Source organism: Pelophylax lessonae (assembly GCF_965119305.1).
Source record: "Pelophylax lessonae genome assembly, chromosome: 1".
Taxonomy (NCBI): domain Eukaryota; kingdom Metazoa; phylum Chordata; class Amphibia; order Anura; family Ranidae; genus Pelophylax; species Pelophylax lessonae.
The window spans coordinates 181,209,386-181,226,263 of NC_138768.1; the positions used below are offsets into that span (position 1 = coordinate 181,209,386).

The 16,878-nt window shown below is 44.4% G+C and overlaps 1 protein-coding gene across 1 annotated transcript in view; it reads right to left on the bottom strand.

Annotated features, from left to right (window-relative positions):
• The window catches only part of EPB41L4A (erythrocyte membrane protein band 4.1 like 4A), a 445,595-nt gene that overhangs the window by 394,198 nt on the left and 34,519 nt on the right, over positions 1–16,878 (bottom strand). The window lies entirely within an intron of this gene.

Sequence of the window (16,878 nt, forward strand, 5' to 3'; positions counted from 1 at the left end):
GGATGCCCAACAAGCCCATATACAGTAGGTGTGATGGTCCAGTATCCACATGTAGGCCATATAGTCAATTCTTTACCAGCAGTAAATGAGCTTTGATAAAAGCCTTCACTGATTTCTGTAGCTGCAGGTGCTGTGGTGAAATGCATACTCAAATTTCACTGCAGAAGCACTGAAGTTCTTCCAGCAGCTCTGGAAGTTCTCACTTCCAGAGTGTTGGCATGTGGAACTTATTTAAAGCTTATTAAAAATGTGAAAATACCGTATGTGCATGATGATAGCCTGGTAATATATTCACTTTAAAGGCTTCTTCAAACCTTTCATGCAAAGTAAGAGAGATGTCTATCCTCCTAATCTCATCCACAAAGGGCAAAATTGCCCTAAAAACTTCACGTGTGCATCATTAGCCTTAAAGTGGTTCTAAAGACTCAATCCATGAAGGTAAAAAACCGTCTGTGTGCAGCAGCCCTCCCCTGGCCCCCCAAAACTTAACTGAGGCCCATCTCAATCAAGTGATGTGCACAAGTGCCTCGGCTCTCCGGGGACTCTCACTTCTCAATGACAGCAGTGGGAGCCAATGACTCCCGCTACTGCCTCAGCCAATGACAGCCAGGGAGCCAATCAGGAGATGGAGGGTTCGGGCCTGAACCACAACTCTGTGTGTAAATGGATGCACAGAGTCACTGCTCGGAGTCGAGCCTGCATGGGTGCCCCCAGAGCAAGCTGCTTGCTGTGGGGGCAGGAGGGAGGGGCCAGGAGCACCGGTAAGGGACCTCAGAGGAGGATCCGGGCTGCTCTGTGAAAAACCACTGCACAGAGCAGGTAAGTAGAACATGTTTGTTTTTTTTAAAAAAAGAAAAAATAATTTGGCTGCCATGTACAAGTTAAGCTCTTGAAACTCACATGCCTGCTAAGAAACAAATAGTAACTGAGAGATGCCATGTGACCTCTGACCCTGAAATAAGATGAACTGTCAGATTCTGGGACAATGGAAGAACACTTAAAATTATAATTGACCTAATATTCAAACTCTTGCAGTTTGACCAGTTCTCTTTAAAATATATTTTGATTTCTCAGCACTGTCTGGTAAATTAGATTTAATCCTAATTTTTAGACTGTCAAGTACTGGAAATAAATCATCTTTTATAAAATTTAATGACCTGTCTTTAAAAAAAAAAAAAATCTTTGAATAGTTTAAAAGAGAATTTTTCACCCTCAAACCTTTCATAAAATCTTCTGAAGGGGGAAGCGAACCGTTAAATTAGCTTCAGTAACTAAATGCAGTGGATTAAAACTTTTACTTCAAAAACCTACATACACTTTATTAAGGGAATACACTTTAAGTATTAGCTTTAATAAATGCCAAGGGAAGCCAAAGATCATGGCGTTGAATAAGAGATGAAACTTGGCTATGAAGTGTCATTTTTTTTTCAGCAAGGTTTCTTTCATGGTGACATCAGATATGTAATACACACTAGCCTATGGGGGAAGGAGGGGATAAACATGTTGACATATCTTTGTTCATACACAAAAGCTCTGTTGAACAAGACCAGTGTGTAAGGTCCTTATGGTCTGTTCACATGTATTTGCATCATTAATAGATAGGAGTATGCGTTCCATGTGAAGGCTGTCCACAAGGTTTAGGAGTGTGTCTATGGGAATGTTTGACCATTCTTCCAGAAGTGCAATTGTGAGGTCAGGCACGGATGTTGGACAAGAAGGCCTGGTTCGCAGTCTCCGTTCTAATTCATCCCAAAGGTGTTTTATCGGGTTGAGGTCTTTGCAGGCCAGCCAAGTTCCTCCACCCCAAACTCGCTCATCCATGTCTTTATGGACCTTGTTTGTGCACTGGTGAGCAGTCATGTTGGAACAGGAAAGGGCCATCCCCAAATGGAGCATGACATTGTCCAAAATATCTTGGTATGCTGACGCCTTAAGAGTTCCCTTCACTGGAACTAAAGGGCCAAGCCCAACCCCTGAAAAACAAACCCACACCATAATCCTTCCTCCACCAAATTATTTGGACCAGAGCACAAAGCAATGTCCATAAAGCCATGGATGAGCAAGTTTGGGGTGGAGAAACTTGACTGACCTGATTGGTTTGTCAAAGAGGTGGTACTTGTTCCCCCCGAAATGTGTAGCCACGCCTCCACACCACCCACAGCCTCCTCTTGGAATTTGCGAGTCTTGGAACACTGCCACCCCACCGCTCTGGCTCTAGCCTTGGTTGACTCCCGGACATCATTTCTACCATCCCAGCCTGCTGACAGGGCTACAATCCCTGTTCTGCACCCAGCTAGTCGATTGCTACAGACTCCTGCCACCACTGCCACGTGGCTGATCACTTGCCATTCTTAGAGTCTCCATCAGCAGAGTCACTACAGCCTGCTGACTGGACGTCCATCCCCCGCGGTACATCCCCTCAGCTGATCTCCACAGTCTCCTGCTGTCACCATCTTGCGGCTGGCCTGCCACCATCCACAGCACCTTCCTAGCCAAACGGATGTCCTCTTCCAGGGTCTCCTACAGCCTGATCATAGAGACTCAGCCCGACTTGACCAAGCTCTGCATAGTTTCCACCAGGATACATGTTTTAACAATGTCACCAAATGGGAGTGCCATTTATCTCTCGCTTCAATTGTTTTTCTAAACGAATTGGACTTAGATGGCAGTGCTTCCCCCTCCTCCTTGTATACATGTGTGTCCGAACACTTTTGGTAATATAGTGTATGTGCCACAGAGGATCTGAAGAAAAGGGACGAGACCTCTGAAACACGTTAGCCATACTGTGTCTCACCCTCTCGTGGCTGTAGGAGGCATTATATGGAATTCCATGGCTGCACAGATTAAGGCTGGCCATATAAGAGTCATTTTTGTTCAATACGCTGGTTGAATAAAAGAAAATGACCGGATTCTCCCAACCACACAATCAATGTGGAAGGGAGAATCCAATCACTGAGCCATTGTATTCTGAAAGCAGGGATATTTACCCTCCGTCAGCATACACTCATCAGTACTGCCGGCTATAGCCAGCGGCGCTGATCGAAAGAAAATTTTCCAACAGGCTGGATGTACACAAGAACAACCAGGCTGCCCATTCATGGAAATTCAGCTGGTCTTTGCTGAACCAGTCGAATTTCAATCCATGTATGACCGGGTTTTATTTAAATAGGACATATATTTACAAGCTGGAGTTATTTCACTTGGTTGTCAGCATAGAATAGGTTTTCACTACAATAAATAGTTTACATACTTTTTGAGGTCAGAGAGAAGACTGCAATCATCCAGGATACCCTTTGAATGACCTCAGACATAATTATCTAAAAAAGGTGCCATTAGGAATGTTCTTCTATGCTCCATGGGAGGCTGGGTAAGCACTATATGAAACAAATCTTGACTAAGGATCAAGTATGACCTCAGGCATGGCCCTGCTTCCCATAACACAATTCATCTCTATGAGCTTGTGTGCATGGGCATTGGTCCACCCCTGAATTCCTTCCTTCCTTGTACAAGTACAAATGATTGAGTAGCTCAAATACGAAAGAAAATCATAAGCACACTTGTATAAAGTATTTGAAACCCATACTTGAGTAAAAGTACAAGTGCTCGATCAAAAAGTGACTTGAGTAGAAGTACTAAAGTATTGCAAGTAGTTTTTTTTTTTTAATTTTGCTACTCAAGTACTGAAAGTAAAAGTACAAGTACTGTGTTATGTAGTTATTAAAGAAAGAAGTCAAAAGTTTGAACATCATATTGTTATTTATTATTTCAAATGATTAACCTAAAGGACAATCACAATTCCTTTGGCTGTAACTTTTTGTAAACAAAAACAGATAAAATATGTCCCTCCCTTCCCCCTTTAAAGCATCCCTCCTTCTCTTCCCTGCATGTTTTTTTTTTCTCCACAGCTTATTGGTGCGCAAAATCATATATAAACCAATGTGATATACAACAATATATTCCAATAATGAAATAAAGGAAGAGTGTATGAAATCAAAGTCAATAAAAAGTCCATATATATAATGCCATAATGCCATTATACCATATATATGTGACAAAACAAGATGAATATATTTTCAAAGGTGCAGGAATCAAACAAGTGCTATTCCAAATAATAGGTGCAGACTCCGAGTCCCACCACCTTGTGGATTCCCCCCTTACCCGGCGGATGAAGGTAAGTGCAAAATAACATCCAAATAGACTCTTCCAGTGAAACAAAACTGCAAAACCTGTGCTCTCAACTTCCAGTGAAAAAAGCAAAATCAGCCTCTTACCAGAAAAAAGGTTCTCTTTCCCCTTAACAGCAGATATGTAGACCATTTTATTTATACATACAGTAGCATTTATTTTTGTATGCGCTGATTTACACATGACATTATACACATTTTTTTGAACTTCATGAAACCTGCCATCTACTGTTCTGGCAGTGGTAATTTTTATAATTGTAACAAGTAACTATGCAGCACAAAAAAAAAAAAAAAAATATCGGAGTAGAAGTTTTGAAATCATCGAAAAAATGTAGTGAAGTTAAAGTGGAAGTAGGAGAAAAAAAATTCTACTCCAGGAAAGTACAGATACCGCCTTTCGGTACTTAAGTACAGTAGTGAAGTAGTTCTACTTAGTTACTATACATCTCTGATCATAAGCACTTCAAAAGCAAGTCAAAAGTAGGTCATACAACTCAAAAGCATACTGCATTGAACTTGTTATATTGTATGTGAAGGCCATATACACAACTCCTAAAACTTGCTAAGATGTGGTCATTGCCTTTTGGAATGTAGGAGGTGCCAGCTTAAAGCCTGAATTAATATTATCATTACATGCACCCAGGTTCAGGGGCTCTTGGGGTTTGCAGACAAGATTTCTCCAGGAAAAAATGTATGTACAGCCATCCTCTGGTATTTGCCATTGGGCTCAGCTTCAAAGTGAATCTACCATGACAGAAATTATGGAACTTCCAATGATTACTTTTTTTTTGCAGCATCTAGTCACCTGGCTATGATGTTCCTTCTATAACTTTAGGCCCTTTCACACAACTGTCCTGATCGGGTCTGCAGTTTTTTCAGGCACACATAATCGGACAGTCCATTCATCCCTATGGATGGGCAGGTGTAAACAATCCGATCTAGAAGGGGATTTGTTCTCCTTCATGTTGGCCGTTCAGATTGAAGGGTAGTTTAATGTAAACGGACAGCAGACTCTGTTTACACCCAGTCGTCCAGAGAGCAAAGAGGGCTCTGTCCGTGTCCGCTCTGCCGAAACTGGGCAGACATGGACCGGTCATCTGCCCACTCTCCTCTGATCAGCAAGGAATCTGTGGGTGGATCCCCTGCTGATCAGAAAGCCCTCCGCCCTATGTGAAAGGGGCCTTAAGCCCCGTACACACGCACAGATTGTTGGCAGTAAATTGTCGGCCAACGTCCGATCTGCCGATTGTAGGCTTGTTAGTATGATGCTTCCGACAACCAACTGCGAATTTTTGGCCGAAAAAAATCTGGTGTGCATGCTATAAAATTTTTGTTGGCCAACAAAGAACAGCCGATTGTTCCTCAGTCAGTACAGATTTCGGCAGACAAAAATCAGATGAGCAAGACTGGGCATGCTCAGAGAAGAAAAAACACAGGGAAAGTCAACCATCACATGACATCACTTCTGAAGTTGGTTTTTGTTGGCCAACAAAAGTCCAGTGCAAGTCTAGAGCACATTTCAACCAACAAACAACACTGGCCAAAAGTTGGCCGATCAGTTGGCCAACAATCTGTGCGTGTGTACGGGGCTCAATACTCACTTACCAACTTGGGACAAGTATGCAATTAGACTTCACTGGTTGCACACTGTTAAGGGTCAGTGAGGAACTAATTAATAAAAAAAAAAACATAATAATGATGGCCATTAAAATTGCAAATTCTAAATGAATCCGGCAATGGTGGCCTCATCACTTCATCATGATACTGTAGGTAAAGACAGGTTCACATTAAAAGATCCATATGTACATAGGTTAAGGCGTGAAAATGGTTTGAAACCTGAAGTTGGTTTTTGTTGGCCAACAAAAGTCCAGTGCAAGTCTAGAGCACATTTCAACCAACAAACAACACTGGCCAAAAGTTGGCCGATCAGTTGGCCAACAATCTGTGCGTGTGTACGGGGCTCAATACTCACTTACCAACTTGGGACAAGTATGCAATTAGACTTCACTGGTTGCACACTGTTAAGGGTCAGTGAGGAACTAATTAATAAAAAAAAAAACATAATAATGATGGCCATTAAAATTGCAAATTCTAAATGAATCCGGCAATGGTGGCCTCATCACTTCATCATGATACTGTAGGTAAAGACAGGTTCACATTAAAAGATCCATATGTACATAGGTTAAGGCGTGAAAATGGTTTGAAACCCTCTTTCCCCTTGAATACTTCTCAGCAGCAAGTGACACCATGCAGTCCTTTCTGCCTCTTCAGTCCAGCGTCTCTAATGGAAAGTCATTAGTGTCAAATCAATTTCTTCCCTCTGATTGTATCTCCAGCAAGTATTAAAATGATGATTAAAACGTGTTTTGATGGAGTTCACTGAGGTTGTAAATAGGGAAAATCAACCTTTTCAAATTAAAAAAAAAAAATAATCGGACTAGAATAAGGTTATAAATTTAGAAAATGGACATTTATAAAAGGTGATAATATTTATTATTATTAGCAATACAAGTATACCAGAAAACCATGCAGGGTTATATGTATAAAAGAAATTCAGGTATCTTATTCCATTTATAACTCAGCACTAAAGAAATGACAGCTGGAGGCCAATTCAATGCTATTGGCAATATGATGTTGCACAATCTCAATACAAATGAAGCAATTCACTAAAATCTGGCATTTCCATTTTGGTAGACTCTGACCTGGTATACCTCCTGACAGTTCCTTATATTTCTTGTGGACTCTCTCATGCGAAAAAAAAAAAAAAAAAACGCTCTGGAGGCAAAGTGATTAATTTATATGTGTTTAAGATTTCCCTTTTTCCTCCTTTCTTTTGAGAAAAGTGTGCTTTAACAGAACATAATACAAAAGTTGCAGAGTGTACACACAGACCTTCTGACTTTCTTCAGTTTTCTGCCATATCTGTCATGAATGACGTCTACCAGGATTCCTGAGTTGCACAATTCTCGGCAAATCAAACAAATGCGTAGGTAAACATGCAGGTGAAATAGCGACTGGTAAATCCCCAACTTTCCTGATTCAGTCATCACTACCTGATTTTCTGCATATTCCACAGTGGTATCATAAATATGAAAGGAAAACTGATCACAGTTTTTTAGTCTGCTCTTTAACACTGTGATCATCCTTCCTTCATACACACACACACACACACACACACACACACATACATATATATATATATATATATATATACACACACACACACACACACACACACAGTGCCTTGGCGAAAGTATTCGCCCCCCTTGAACTTTGCGACCTTTTGCCACATTTCAGACTTCAAAACAAAGATATAAAACTGTAATTTTTTGTGAAGAATCAACAAGTGGGACACAATCATGAAGTGGAAAGAAATTTATTGGATATTTCAAACTTTGTTAACAAATAAAAAACTGAAAAATTGGGTGTGCAAAATTATTCAGCCCCTTTACTTTCAGTGCAGCAAACTCTCTCCAGAAGTTCAGTGAGGATCTCTGAATGATCCAATGTTGACCTAAATGACTAATGATGATAAATAGAATCCACCTGTGTGTAATCAAGTCTCCGTATAAATGCACCTGCACTGTGATAGTCTCAGAGGTCCGTTTAAAGCGCAGAGAGCATCATGAAGAACAAGGAACACACCAGGCAGGTCCGAGATACTGTTGTGGAGAAGTTTAAAGCCGGATTTGGATACAAAAAGATTTCCCAAGCTTTAAACATCCCAAGTAGCACTGTGCAAGCGATAGTATTGAAATGGAAGGAGTATCAGACCACTGCAAATCTACGAAGACCTGGCCGTCCCTCAACTTTCAGCTCATACAAGGAGAAGACTGATCAGAGATGCAGCCAAGAGACCCATGATCACTCTGGATGAACTGCAGAGATCTACAGCTGAGGTGGGAGACTCTGTCCATAGGACAACAATCAGTCGTATACTGCACAAATCTGGCCTTTATGGAAGAGGGGCAAGAAGAAAGCCATTTCTTAAAGATATCCATAAAAAGTGTAGTTTAAAGTTTGCCACAAGCCACCTGGGAGACACACCAAACACGTGGAAGAAGGTGCTCTGGTCAGATGAAACCAAAATCAAACTTTTTGGCAACAATGCAAAACGTTATGTTTGGCGTAAAAGCAACACAGCTCATCACCCTGAACACACCATCCCCACTGTGAAACATGGTGGTGGCAGCATCATGGTTTGGGCCTGCTTTTCTTCAGCAGGGACAGGGAAGATGGTTAAAATTGATGGGAAGATGGATGGAGCCAAATACAGGACCATTCTGGAAGAAAACCTGATGGAGTCTTCAAAAGACCTGAGACTGGGACGGAGATTTGTCTTCCAACAAGACAATGATCCAAAACATAAAACAAAATCTACAATGGAATGGTTCACAAATAAACATATCCAGGTTAGAATGGCCCAGTCAATGTCCAGACCTGAATCCAATCGAAAATCTGTGGAAAGAACTGAAAACTGCTGTTCAGAAACGCTCTCCATCCAACCACACTGAGCTTAAGCTGTTTTGCAAGGAGGAATGGGCAAAAATTTCAGTCTCTCGATGTGCAAAACAGAGAGACATACCCCAAGCGACTTACAGCTGTAATCGCAGCAAAAGGTGGCGCTACAAAGTATTAACTTAAGGGGCTGAATAATTTTGCACACCCAATTTTTCAGTTTTTTTATTTGTTAAAAAAGTTTGAAATATCCAATAAATTTCTTTCCACTTCAACAAGTGTCCCACTTGTTGATTCTTCACAAAAAATTACAGTTTTATATCTTTATGTTTGAAGCCTGAAATGTGGCAAAAGGTCGAAAAGTTCAAGGGGGTTGAATACTTTCGCAAGGCACTGTGTGTATATTATATATATATATATATATATATATATATATATATATATATATATATATACATACATACACACACACACACACACACACACACACACACACATACATACATACATACACGGACAGTATCTCACAAAAGTGAGTACAGCCCTCACATTTTTGTAAATATTTTATAATATCTTTTCATGTGACAACACTGAATAAATTACACTTTGCTACAATGTAAAGTAGTGAGTGTACAGCTTGTATAACAGTGCAAATTTGCTGTCCCCTCAAAATAACTCAACACACAGCCATTAATGTCTAAACCGCTAGCAACAAAAGTGAGTACATCCCTAAGTCAAAAAGTCCAAATTGGGCCCAAACTGTCAATATTTTGTGTGGCCACCATTATTTTCCAGCACTGCCTTAACCCTGGCTTCACAGGTTGCCACTGGAGTCCACTTCCACTCCTCCATGACAACATCACAGAGCTGGTGGATGTTTAGGGTTTAGGTTTAGAGATATGCTTGGCCAGTTCACAGGGCCGGTGCAAGGATTTTTGACACCCTAGGCGAAATCTAATTTTGCCGCCCCCCTTGGCTCTGCCCCTGACTGCACCCCCTTTCCCCTGCCCATGTATACGGTGTATGTGGCAGGGGTCCGGAGTGTGTAATGCACAGAATGCAGGGGAGTGCAGGGTTTCAGGGTGCTCTTCATACTGATTGCAGGGTTGTGGGGTGCGCTAGGTACCGCGTGCAGGGTTGCGGGGTGCGCTTTTTAGATACTGCAAAGTTGTGGGGTGCGCTTTTTAGATACTGCAGGGTTGTGGGGCACTGGTAATGATTGCAGGGTTGAGAGGTGTGCTACGTACTGCGTGCAGGGTTAAGGGGTGTGTGCTAGGTTCTGAGGAGGGGGGGAGAGGAGGGGGTGTATGGAGAGGAAGGGGGGGAGGAGATGCATGGAGAGGAAGGAGGGGGGAGTATGGAAATGAAGGGGGGAGGAGAGGCAGGGTGGATGGAGAGGAAGGGGGGAGGAGAGGGGGAGAGAGAACAGGCGGAGATGAGGGGGGTGTATGGAGAGGAAGGGGGGAGGAGAAGGGGAGAGGAAAGGAGAGGAGAGGGGAGGGGTGTATGGAGAGGAGGAGGGGTGTATGGAGAGGAGGGGGGGTTTATGGAGAGGGGGGGTGTATGGAGAGGAGGGGGGGGGGAGAGACCAAAGTCTATCAGTGCCCATCAGTGTAGCTTCATCAGTTCCCATAAGGTCAGCCTCATCAGTGCCCATCATCATACCATACCAGGAGGTAGCAGTGTGACCACTTTATGGGGGTGCCAGACTGATTTGCCTCCTGGACCCTGCCCTCTAGCCCAATTCGCCCTGTAAGACTGGCACTATACTAAAAAAGTGTAGCGCAAGCCAGCAGGGACTCTTTTTAGTGCGGGAGGCGGCGGGTTTTTTTTTCTCGTGCGTGGTGCAGCTTTTTTGCTGCCCCCCTGCAAAGTGCTGCCCTAGGCCTGGGCCTTGTTGGCCTAGGCCAAGATACAGCACTGGGGCATAGGAAGTAGAGGGATACTCCGCAATGTTGAACAAAAATAGGAAAATGCCCTCTCTTATCAACTATTTCCTCTTGAAAAGTCCCTTAGCAACAGCTCTTGGGAAGTGGACAACACTGGGCATCAAACCAATTTCCCAGACCAGGCACAAATCAGTCTCTATGCAGCCAGGGGTTAAACAGCATTCACCCAGATGCTGCTCTCAGGTCAGTACTCACAAGTCCTTGGGTGCCAGGTGCCCCTCTCTGAATCAGGCAAACAGCTGTGTAGTGGACACTCCAGACTGGATTATAGGTGAAAACCCCTCTTCTTTAGCTTTCAGTCTCTCTAAAGGTAGGGCCCCAGCCTCAGGGTAGAAACGAAAACCACAAACGCTTCTAAATGTAGCAGTAAAAACGAATACAAGAAGATTAAAATTACTCACAATGGTGGGTAAAAAAACAAGCATGTAATGGCAAGAGGTGGTCTTTCACTTCTGCAAACGAAGGGGGGGGGGGTCCTTTGGGACGATGTTCGGCATCAGGTGTAGGCAGCAGAATTCACCCTGGTTTGAACCGAGGGCTTCCCGGGTCCGCTGGAGGCTGTAACTCATTCGTCTAAGGGCCCGTGACGACACTTCCTGGTTGTGGCACGGCGGAATTACGACGACGCGTGGCGGAGCATGCGCTCCTTCAGGCCGGCCAGGGTAAATTCTGCTGCCTACACCTGATGCCCCCAAAGGCCCCCCCCCCCTCGTTTGCGAAAGTGAAAGACCACCTCTTGCCAGTACATGTTTGTTTTTACCCATCATTGTGAGTAATTTTAATCTTCTTGTATTAAATTCATTTTTACTGCTACACTTAGAGGCACTTGTGGTTTTCTCCTTTCTTACATTTTCGACAGAGCCGCTTCTCTGGTCATCACCAGCAGCCACCAGTGTACAAGTGTCGGACTAGGATCTCCCCCCCCCCTTTTTCAAGAACATGTGTCCATCATTGGACATTTTCTGATGCTCCTGGATTTATGCCTATTCATCCATTATTATTCCATAATTGATTTCAAACTGTTCGAGACTCTACTGCATATCTGAACTTGCGCCAATTCCTGTTTTTGCTTCCCCACCCTCAGGGTGCTGGGCTCCTGGTAAAGGTGCAAAGTGGCCTGGGAGGGCAAAAGCACAGGCTGGGTGCTTCTCCCACTGGACAAAGACCTTTACTGATCCAGCCCCAGATTAATTATGTTCTCTCCAGCCACCTTCTGAGAACGCCCATTCAGAGACTGGCTAGAACCTCAAATATTCAGGTTACTCACTCAGCCTGCTACACTCCTATGTTTTGGAGCTTTCTAGAAAGCAGGAAGGAACGATCAAGTGTGCAGCCTGTGGGACCCTGATTATCCCAAAGCAATCAGCAGCATCTCCACTGATTACACAGGAGCACAACAAAAAGGACTAAATATACCTAACAGCTCAGCACCCTAACTGGGAGGGTGCTAGAGATGCAATATGGCAATGCATATAGAAATACATCTTAGACTAAACTAAATTGTATCAAATGGCTAGAAACATGCACGGTTTGCATTACAGAGCTGTTAATACACAGAGGGTTTTGGAACAGTTGTATGCTAAAAAGCATGCTAAAACAAATTCAAAAGTAGCTGCTGATAAACGGCTATACGTCATTTATACTACGGAATATTGCATTCTCCCAAGACTTCGCTTATGACATGATACCGAAAAACATTTTCTGATAAAGTAGCAGTACAGGTCCTCTTTAGTTGTACTGATTTCAAGGGAATATAAAAGGGGGCACATTATGTGGCCACTTGTGTGGGATTGTGGCCACCTGGTAGGAGTTTGGTTAGTTAAAAGCATAGGGTTATAGGTGTACAGTAGGCTAGTGAAAGGTTAAATTTACCTGAGCATTGCAGCAAATATTAGCCAATCAGTGTGCAGGGAGAGTTTCTGGCAGACTGGGCAGAGGCTATATAAACCTGGTTTGGGCTAGAGTGCTTCCTTTTGCACAGAAGAGCAGCAAGGAAGAATTTTCAGCCAAAGAGTCCCAGAATTGCTGTCCCACCTGCTGCCATGGAGGCCCTGCTAAAACAGCTGATAGAGAAGGCGGAGAGAACGGGAGGTGAAGCATGGCTGAGGCAGTGTCTCTCAGCGTCCGGAGCTGAAGAGAGAATGCCGGCGGAAGCGCATCCTGTTTCTTCACAGGCAGAAGCGCCTGCAGCGAGGCCGAGTGTTACAGTGCGGGAGACGAGAGCGCGGAGGAGCCGGGCCCCAGAGAGGGAGAAGACGCCAGAGAAGCCAGCCAGTGTGACGGACAGTGAGCCGCCGTGCGGCGCCATGGATCTGAAGACGGCTCAGGCGCGCATGCGCCGTACATCTAAGAAGAGAAGAAGAGCCTCCCTATCTCCAAGAAGGGGTGGCGGAGGGCGGGCTAACGCCTGCCAGGCGGACCCAGAGAGGGAGAGAGGGCGTCTGCCATCTCCACAGAGGAGCATTCCTGTAGTGTCCAGAACGCCTGCTGTGGGAGTGTCTACAGCACAGCATGGAACACTAGGAGCAGCCCCCAGCGTGCTAATGGAGGAAGCTGAGCAGCGACCTGTTCTCCCCCCAGCAGCTGGTGAGTTATGCAGGGTTCAGGATTTGTCCTCATTGATTAACTCTTTGTCCTCTCTAGTGCAATCTTTCTCTCAAGTCTCCCCTGCTGTTTCTCCTCTCTCTGCTAAGCCTGTTTTGTCTATTCAGCAGCAGCCAAGCTGTGAGCTTAGTTTCTCTCCTGCGGTGTCTACTGTCCCTAATGTGTATGGGGTTAATGTCACAGATGACAATGTTAGCCATAATATATTTAAAGAGGAGAATACTATGCCTATGCATGCACCTTTACTGGGAGGTAGTGGTGTGCCGGAAGTATGTATGAAAGGTGCGATGCCATGTGAAATGTCACCTTTGGGCTACCACCTGAGTTTGGGAGTTAAAGAAAAAATATGGAAAGGTGATTTTGTAGATTTGTTATCATTGTTGCCTGCACACAAGGAACTGTTGGTTAGGACGGATAAAAGAGATGACAAGCAGGAGGAGGAGCGGCGCAGGGGGGCTCCTAGGTCTTTCCATAACTGGCTGCAGGCGTTTTGTATATTCGCCGGAGTAATGGCAGAAAAGCACCCTGAGAGGTGTGGGGGCTTATTCCAGCACCTGGACCATGTCTTGGAGGCGTACAAGAGCTTCGGGGGGTTGGGCTGGTATTACTACGACGAATCTTTTCGTCAGAAGCTGTCGGTCCACCCCTCTTTAAGATGGGGTATGAAGGATGTGGGCCTGTGGCTGAACTTAATGTCTCCACAGAGGCAGAATCCTGTTAGGCAGCCGGTAGGAAACATACAGAATGCAGCATATCGCAAAGGTTGCTGCTTCGCTTTCAATGAGAATCAATGTCGGTGGAATGCGGCTTGCCGTTATAAGCACGAGTGTTCGTTCTGTGCGGGCTCACATCCAGTGAGTAAGTGTTTTAGAAAGAACGCTGCTGTTGGGCAAACCACAAAGGATATTTTTCCAAAAAGCCTGCACGCCTGTGAGGCTGGAAAGAATGCGTCCGTGGTTGGACAGGTACCCAAACAGGGAGAGGGCCCGTTTTCTCATTGAAGGTTTTGAGAGAGGTTTCCCTTTGCCTTCATTTGTGGGAAAGGGATGTACAGAGGTGGGCAACTTGAAGTCAGTGGAAAATTTTCCACAGGTGGTTAGGGACAAGATTTTTAAAGAAATCGAGCTGGGTAGGGTGGCGGGTCCTTTTGATCGGCCGCCTTTTGACAATTTTCGTGTTTCTCCACTGGGAGTGGTCCCCAAAAAGGAGCCGAATGAATTCCGGGTCATACATCACCTCTCTTACCCGAAGGGAAGCTCGCTGAATGATGACATCGATGAGACTCTGTCATCAGTATCTTATGCCACGTTTGAAGAAGCCATAGCTAAGATTCGGCTTTTCGGGCAAGGGGCATTGTTGGCAAAGGCGGACATAAAGTCCGCATTTCGACTTTTGCCTATATCACCTTTGGCATTCAATTCTTTGGGCTTTCAGCTGGAGGGTTTGTATTTTTTTGACAAAAGCCTCCCTATGGGATGTTCTTTGTCCTGTTCGTATTTCGAAACATTTTCTTCTTTTTTGCACTGGGTGGTGTCAGCCAAGTCAGGTAGTGTGGGAGTGCTGCACTACCTGGACGATTTTTTGTTCGTGGGCCCACCAGATTCGGTTGATTGTCTGTCTTTGTTGCAAACCTTTAGGACAGTGGCGGAGGACTTTGGGGTTCCTCTGGCGGAAGAAAAAACTTGCTTGCCCGCTACAAAAATGATATTTTTGGGTATTCAGATTGATACCGAACGCATGGAGTTTTGTTTGCCTATGGACAAGGTGGCAAGGTTGAAATCTCTGGTACAGTCATTCATGTCGCGGAGAAAGGTTCTGTTGAAAGAAATGCAGTCCTTTTTAGGTTTGCTAGCGTTCGCGTGCAGAATTATGCCCATGGGTAGGGTGTTTTCCAGACGTCTTTACCTGTCCACTTCGGGCTTGAAGGCCCCATTTTCCCACATCAGATTGACTAGCGACCTTCGGGAGGATTTGTCGGTTTGGGCGGAATTTCTTGAAGTGTACAATGGTCGTTCATTTTTTCAGGAAGAGTTTGTTTTTGCCCCGGATTTCCGCTTGTTTACGGACGCGGCGGGTTCTAAGGGCTTCGGAGCAATTTGGCAGACACACTGGTGTTGTGCAGGATGGCCGGATTCGTGGAGGATTGGAGGGCTGACGAAGAACGTGGTTTTGTTGGAACTGTTTCCGATATTAGTGGCATTGGAACTATGGGGTTCCTGTTTCGCGAACAGAAGGATTTTGGTGGAAACTGACAACAAAGGGGTCTTGTTTGCGGTAAACTGCCTTTCATCCAAATCTATTCCTGTAATTAAGGTGCTCAGGAGGGTTGTTCTTTTGTGTTTACAGTACAATATATGGTTGAAGGCAAAACATACACCGGGTGTCTTGAATAATCTGGCCGACGCTCTATCTCGGTTTCAGATGGACCGGTTTCGCCAGCTGCTGCCGGAGGCGGACGAAGAAGGTACCGAGATTCCGAGCCGTGTGTGGACAGTTGTTGGGACCTAGTCGAGAGAACGATAGTGGGATCAGTGGCCCCGAGGACATGGGCGAGCTACGCTGCTGCCTGGAGAAGTTGGTTGGCTTTCACGGAGGCGAAGGGCCAGATGGAAGGTCGACCGGAGGAATGTTGGGTTTTGGAGTTTGTAGGTTCTCTGATGCAGCGGAAACTGTCTTATAGTCACTTGCGTAAGACACTGGCGGGCATTTCCTTTTTCTGCCGCTTGAAGGGTTTTCCGGCTTGTACATCTTATTTTTCAGTACAGCAATTATTGAAAGGCTATAGGAAGGAAGTGTCGGTAATAGATGACAGGAGACCTATTTCTATTGAATTATTGGGGGATATCTGCGGTGTGACTTCATCAGTATGTAGTTCCGTTTACGAAGCACTGTTGTTCAGAACAGCTTTTGTCTTGACCTTTTTTGGGGCGCTGCGCATCTCGGAGTTGATACCGTTATCAAAAAAAGCAGAAGGGGGCCTTTTCTATGATCAGGTGGTGGTGGGCAGGGAAGATATCGGGATTTGGTTACGGCGCTCAAAGTCAGACACCTTGGGGAGAGGTGTGGGAATTACTATCAAGGCCCAACAGAATAAGGATATTTGCCCGTTGAGTATGGTTAAAAGATTTTTGAAAGTAAGGCCAGTTTGTGGTCGACATTTTTTAGTTCACCTGGATTCTACTCCTCTAACGAAATACCAGTTTGACTTCATTCTACACAAATGCTTAGAGCGGCTGGGTTTAAGTAATTTTAGGTTTTCCTCACACTCATTTAGGATAGGGGCAGCATCGGAGGCGGCTAGGAGGGGATTTTCGGATAAGGTAATACAAAGTATGGGAAGGTGGAAATCTAAATGTTTTAAAGTATATGTAAGGCCTAACTTGTTTGTTTGAATTCTCCAGGTTCTCAGCGAGCAGTCTGGATACTGGGACACTCCTTTATTTTCTGGGCGAGAAAGAGAGCATCGCAACGTGTTTACAGTACAAATTTAGCTCTACCTCCGGAGTTTAGATTGTTTTGGAAAGGAATTAGAGGCCTGCAGTGGCACCAGCTGTACTTTCATTTGTCTAGATTATTCCAAGTTTGGCCTCCTCCGGCCATTGTGATTATCCATGCTGGGGGTAACGACATTGGTAATATTAAGACATTAGATTTATTATTTAAAATGAAACAAGATTTACATT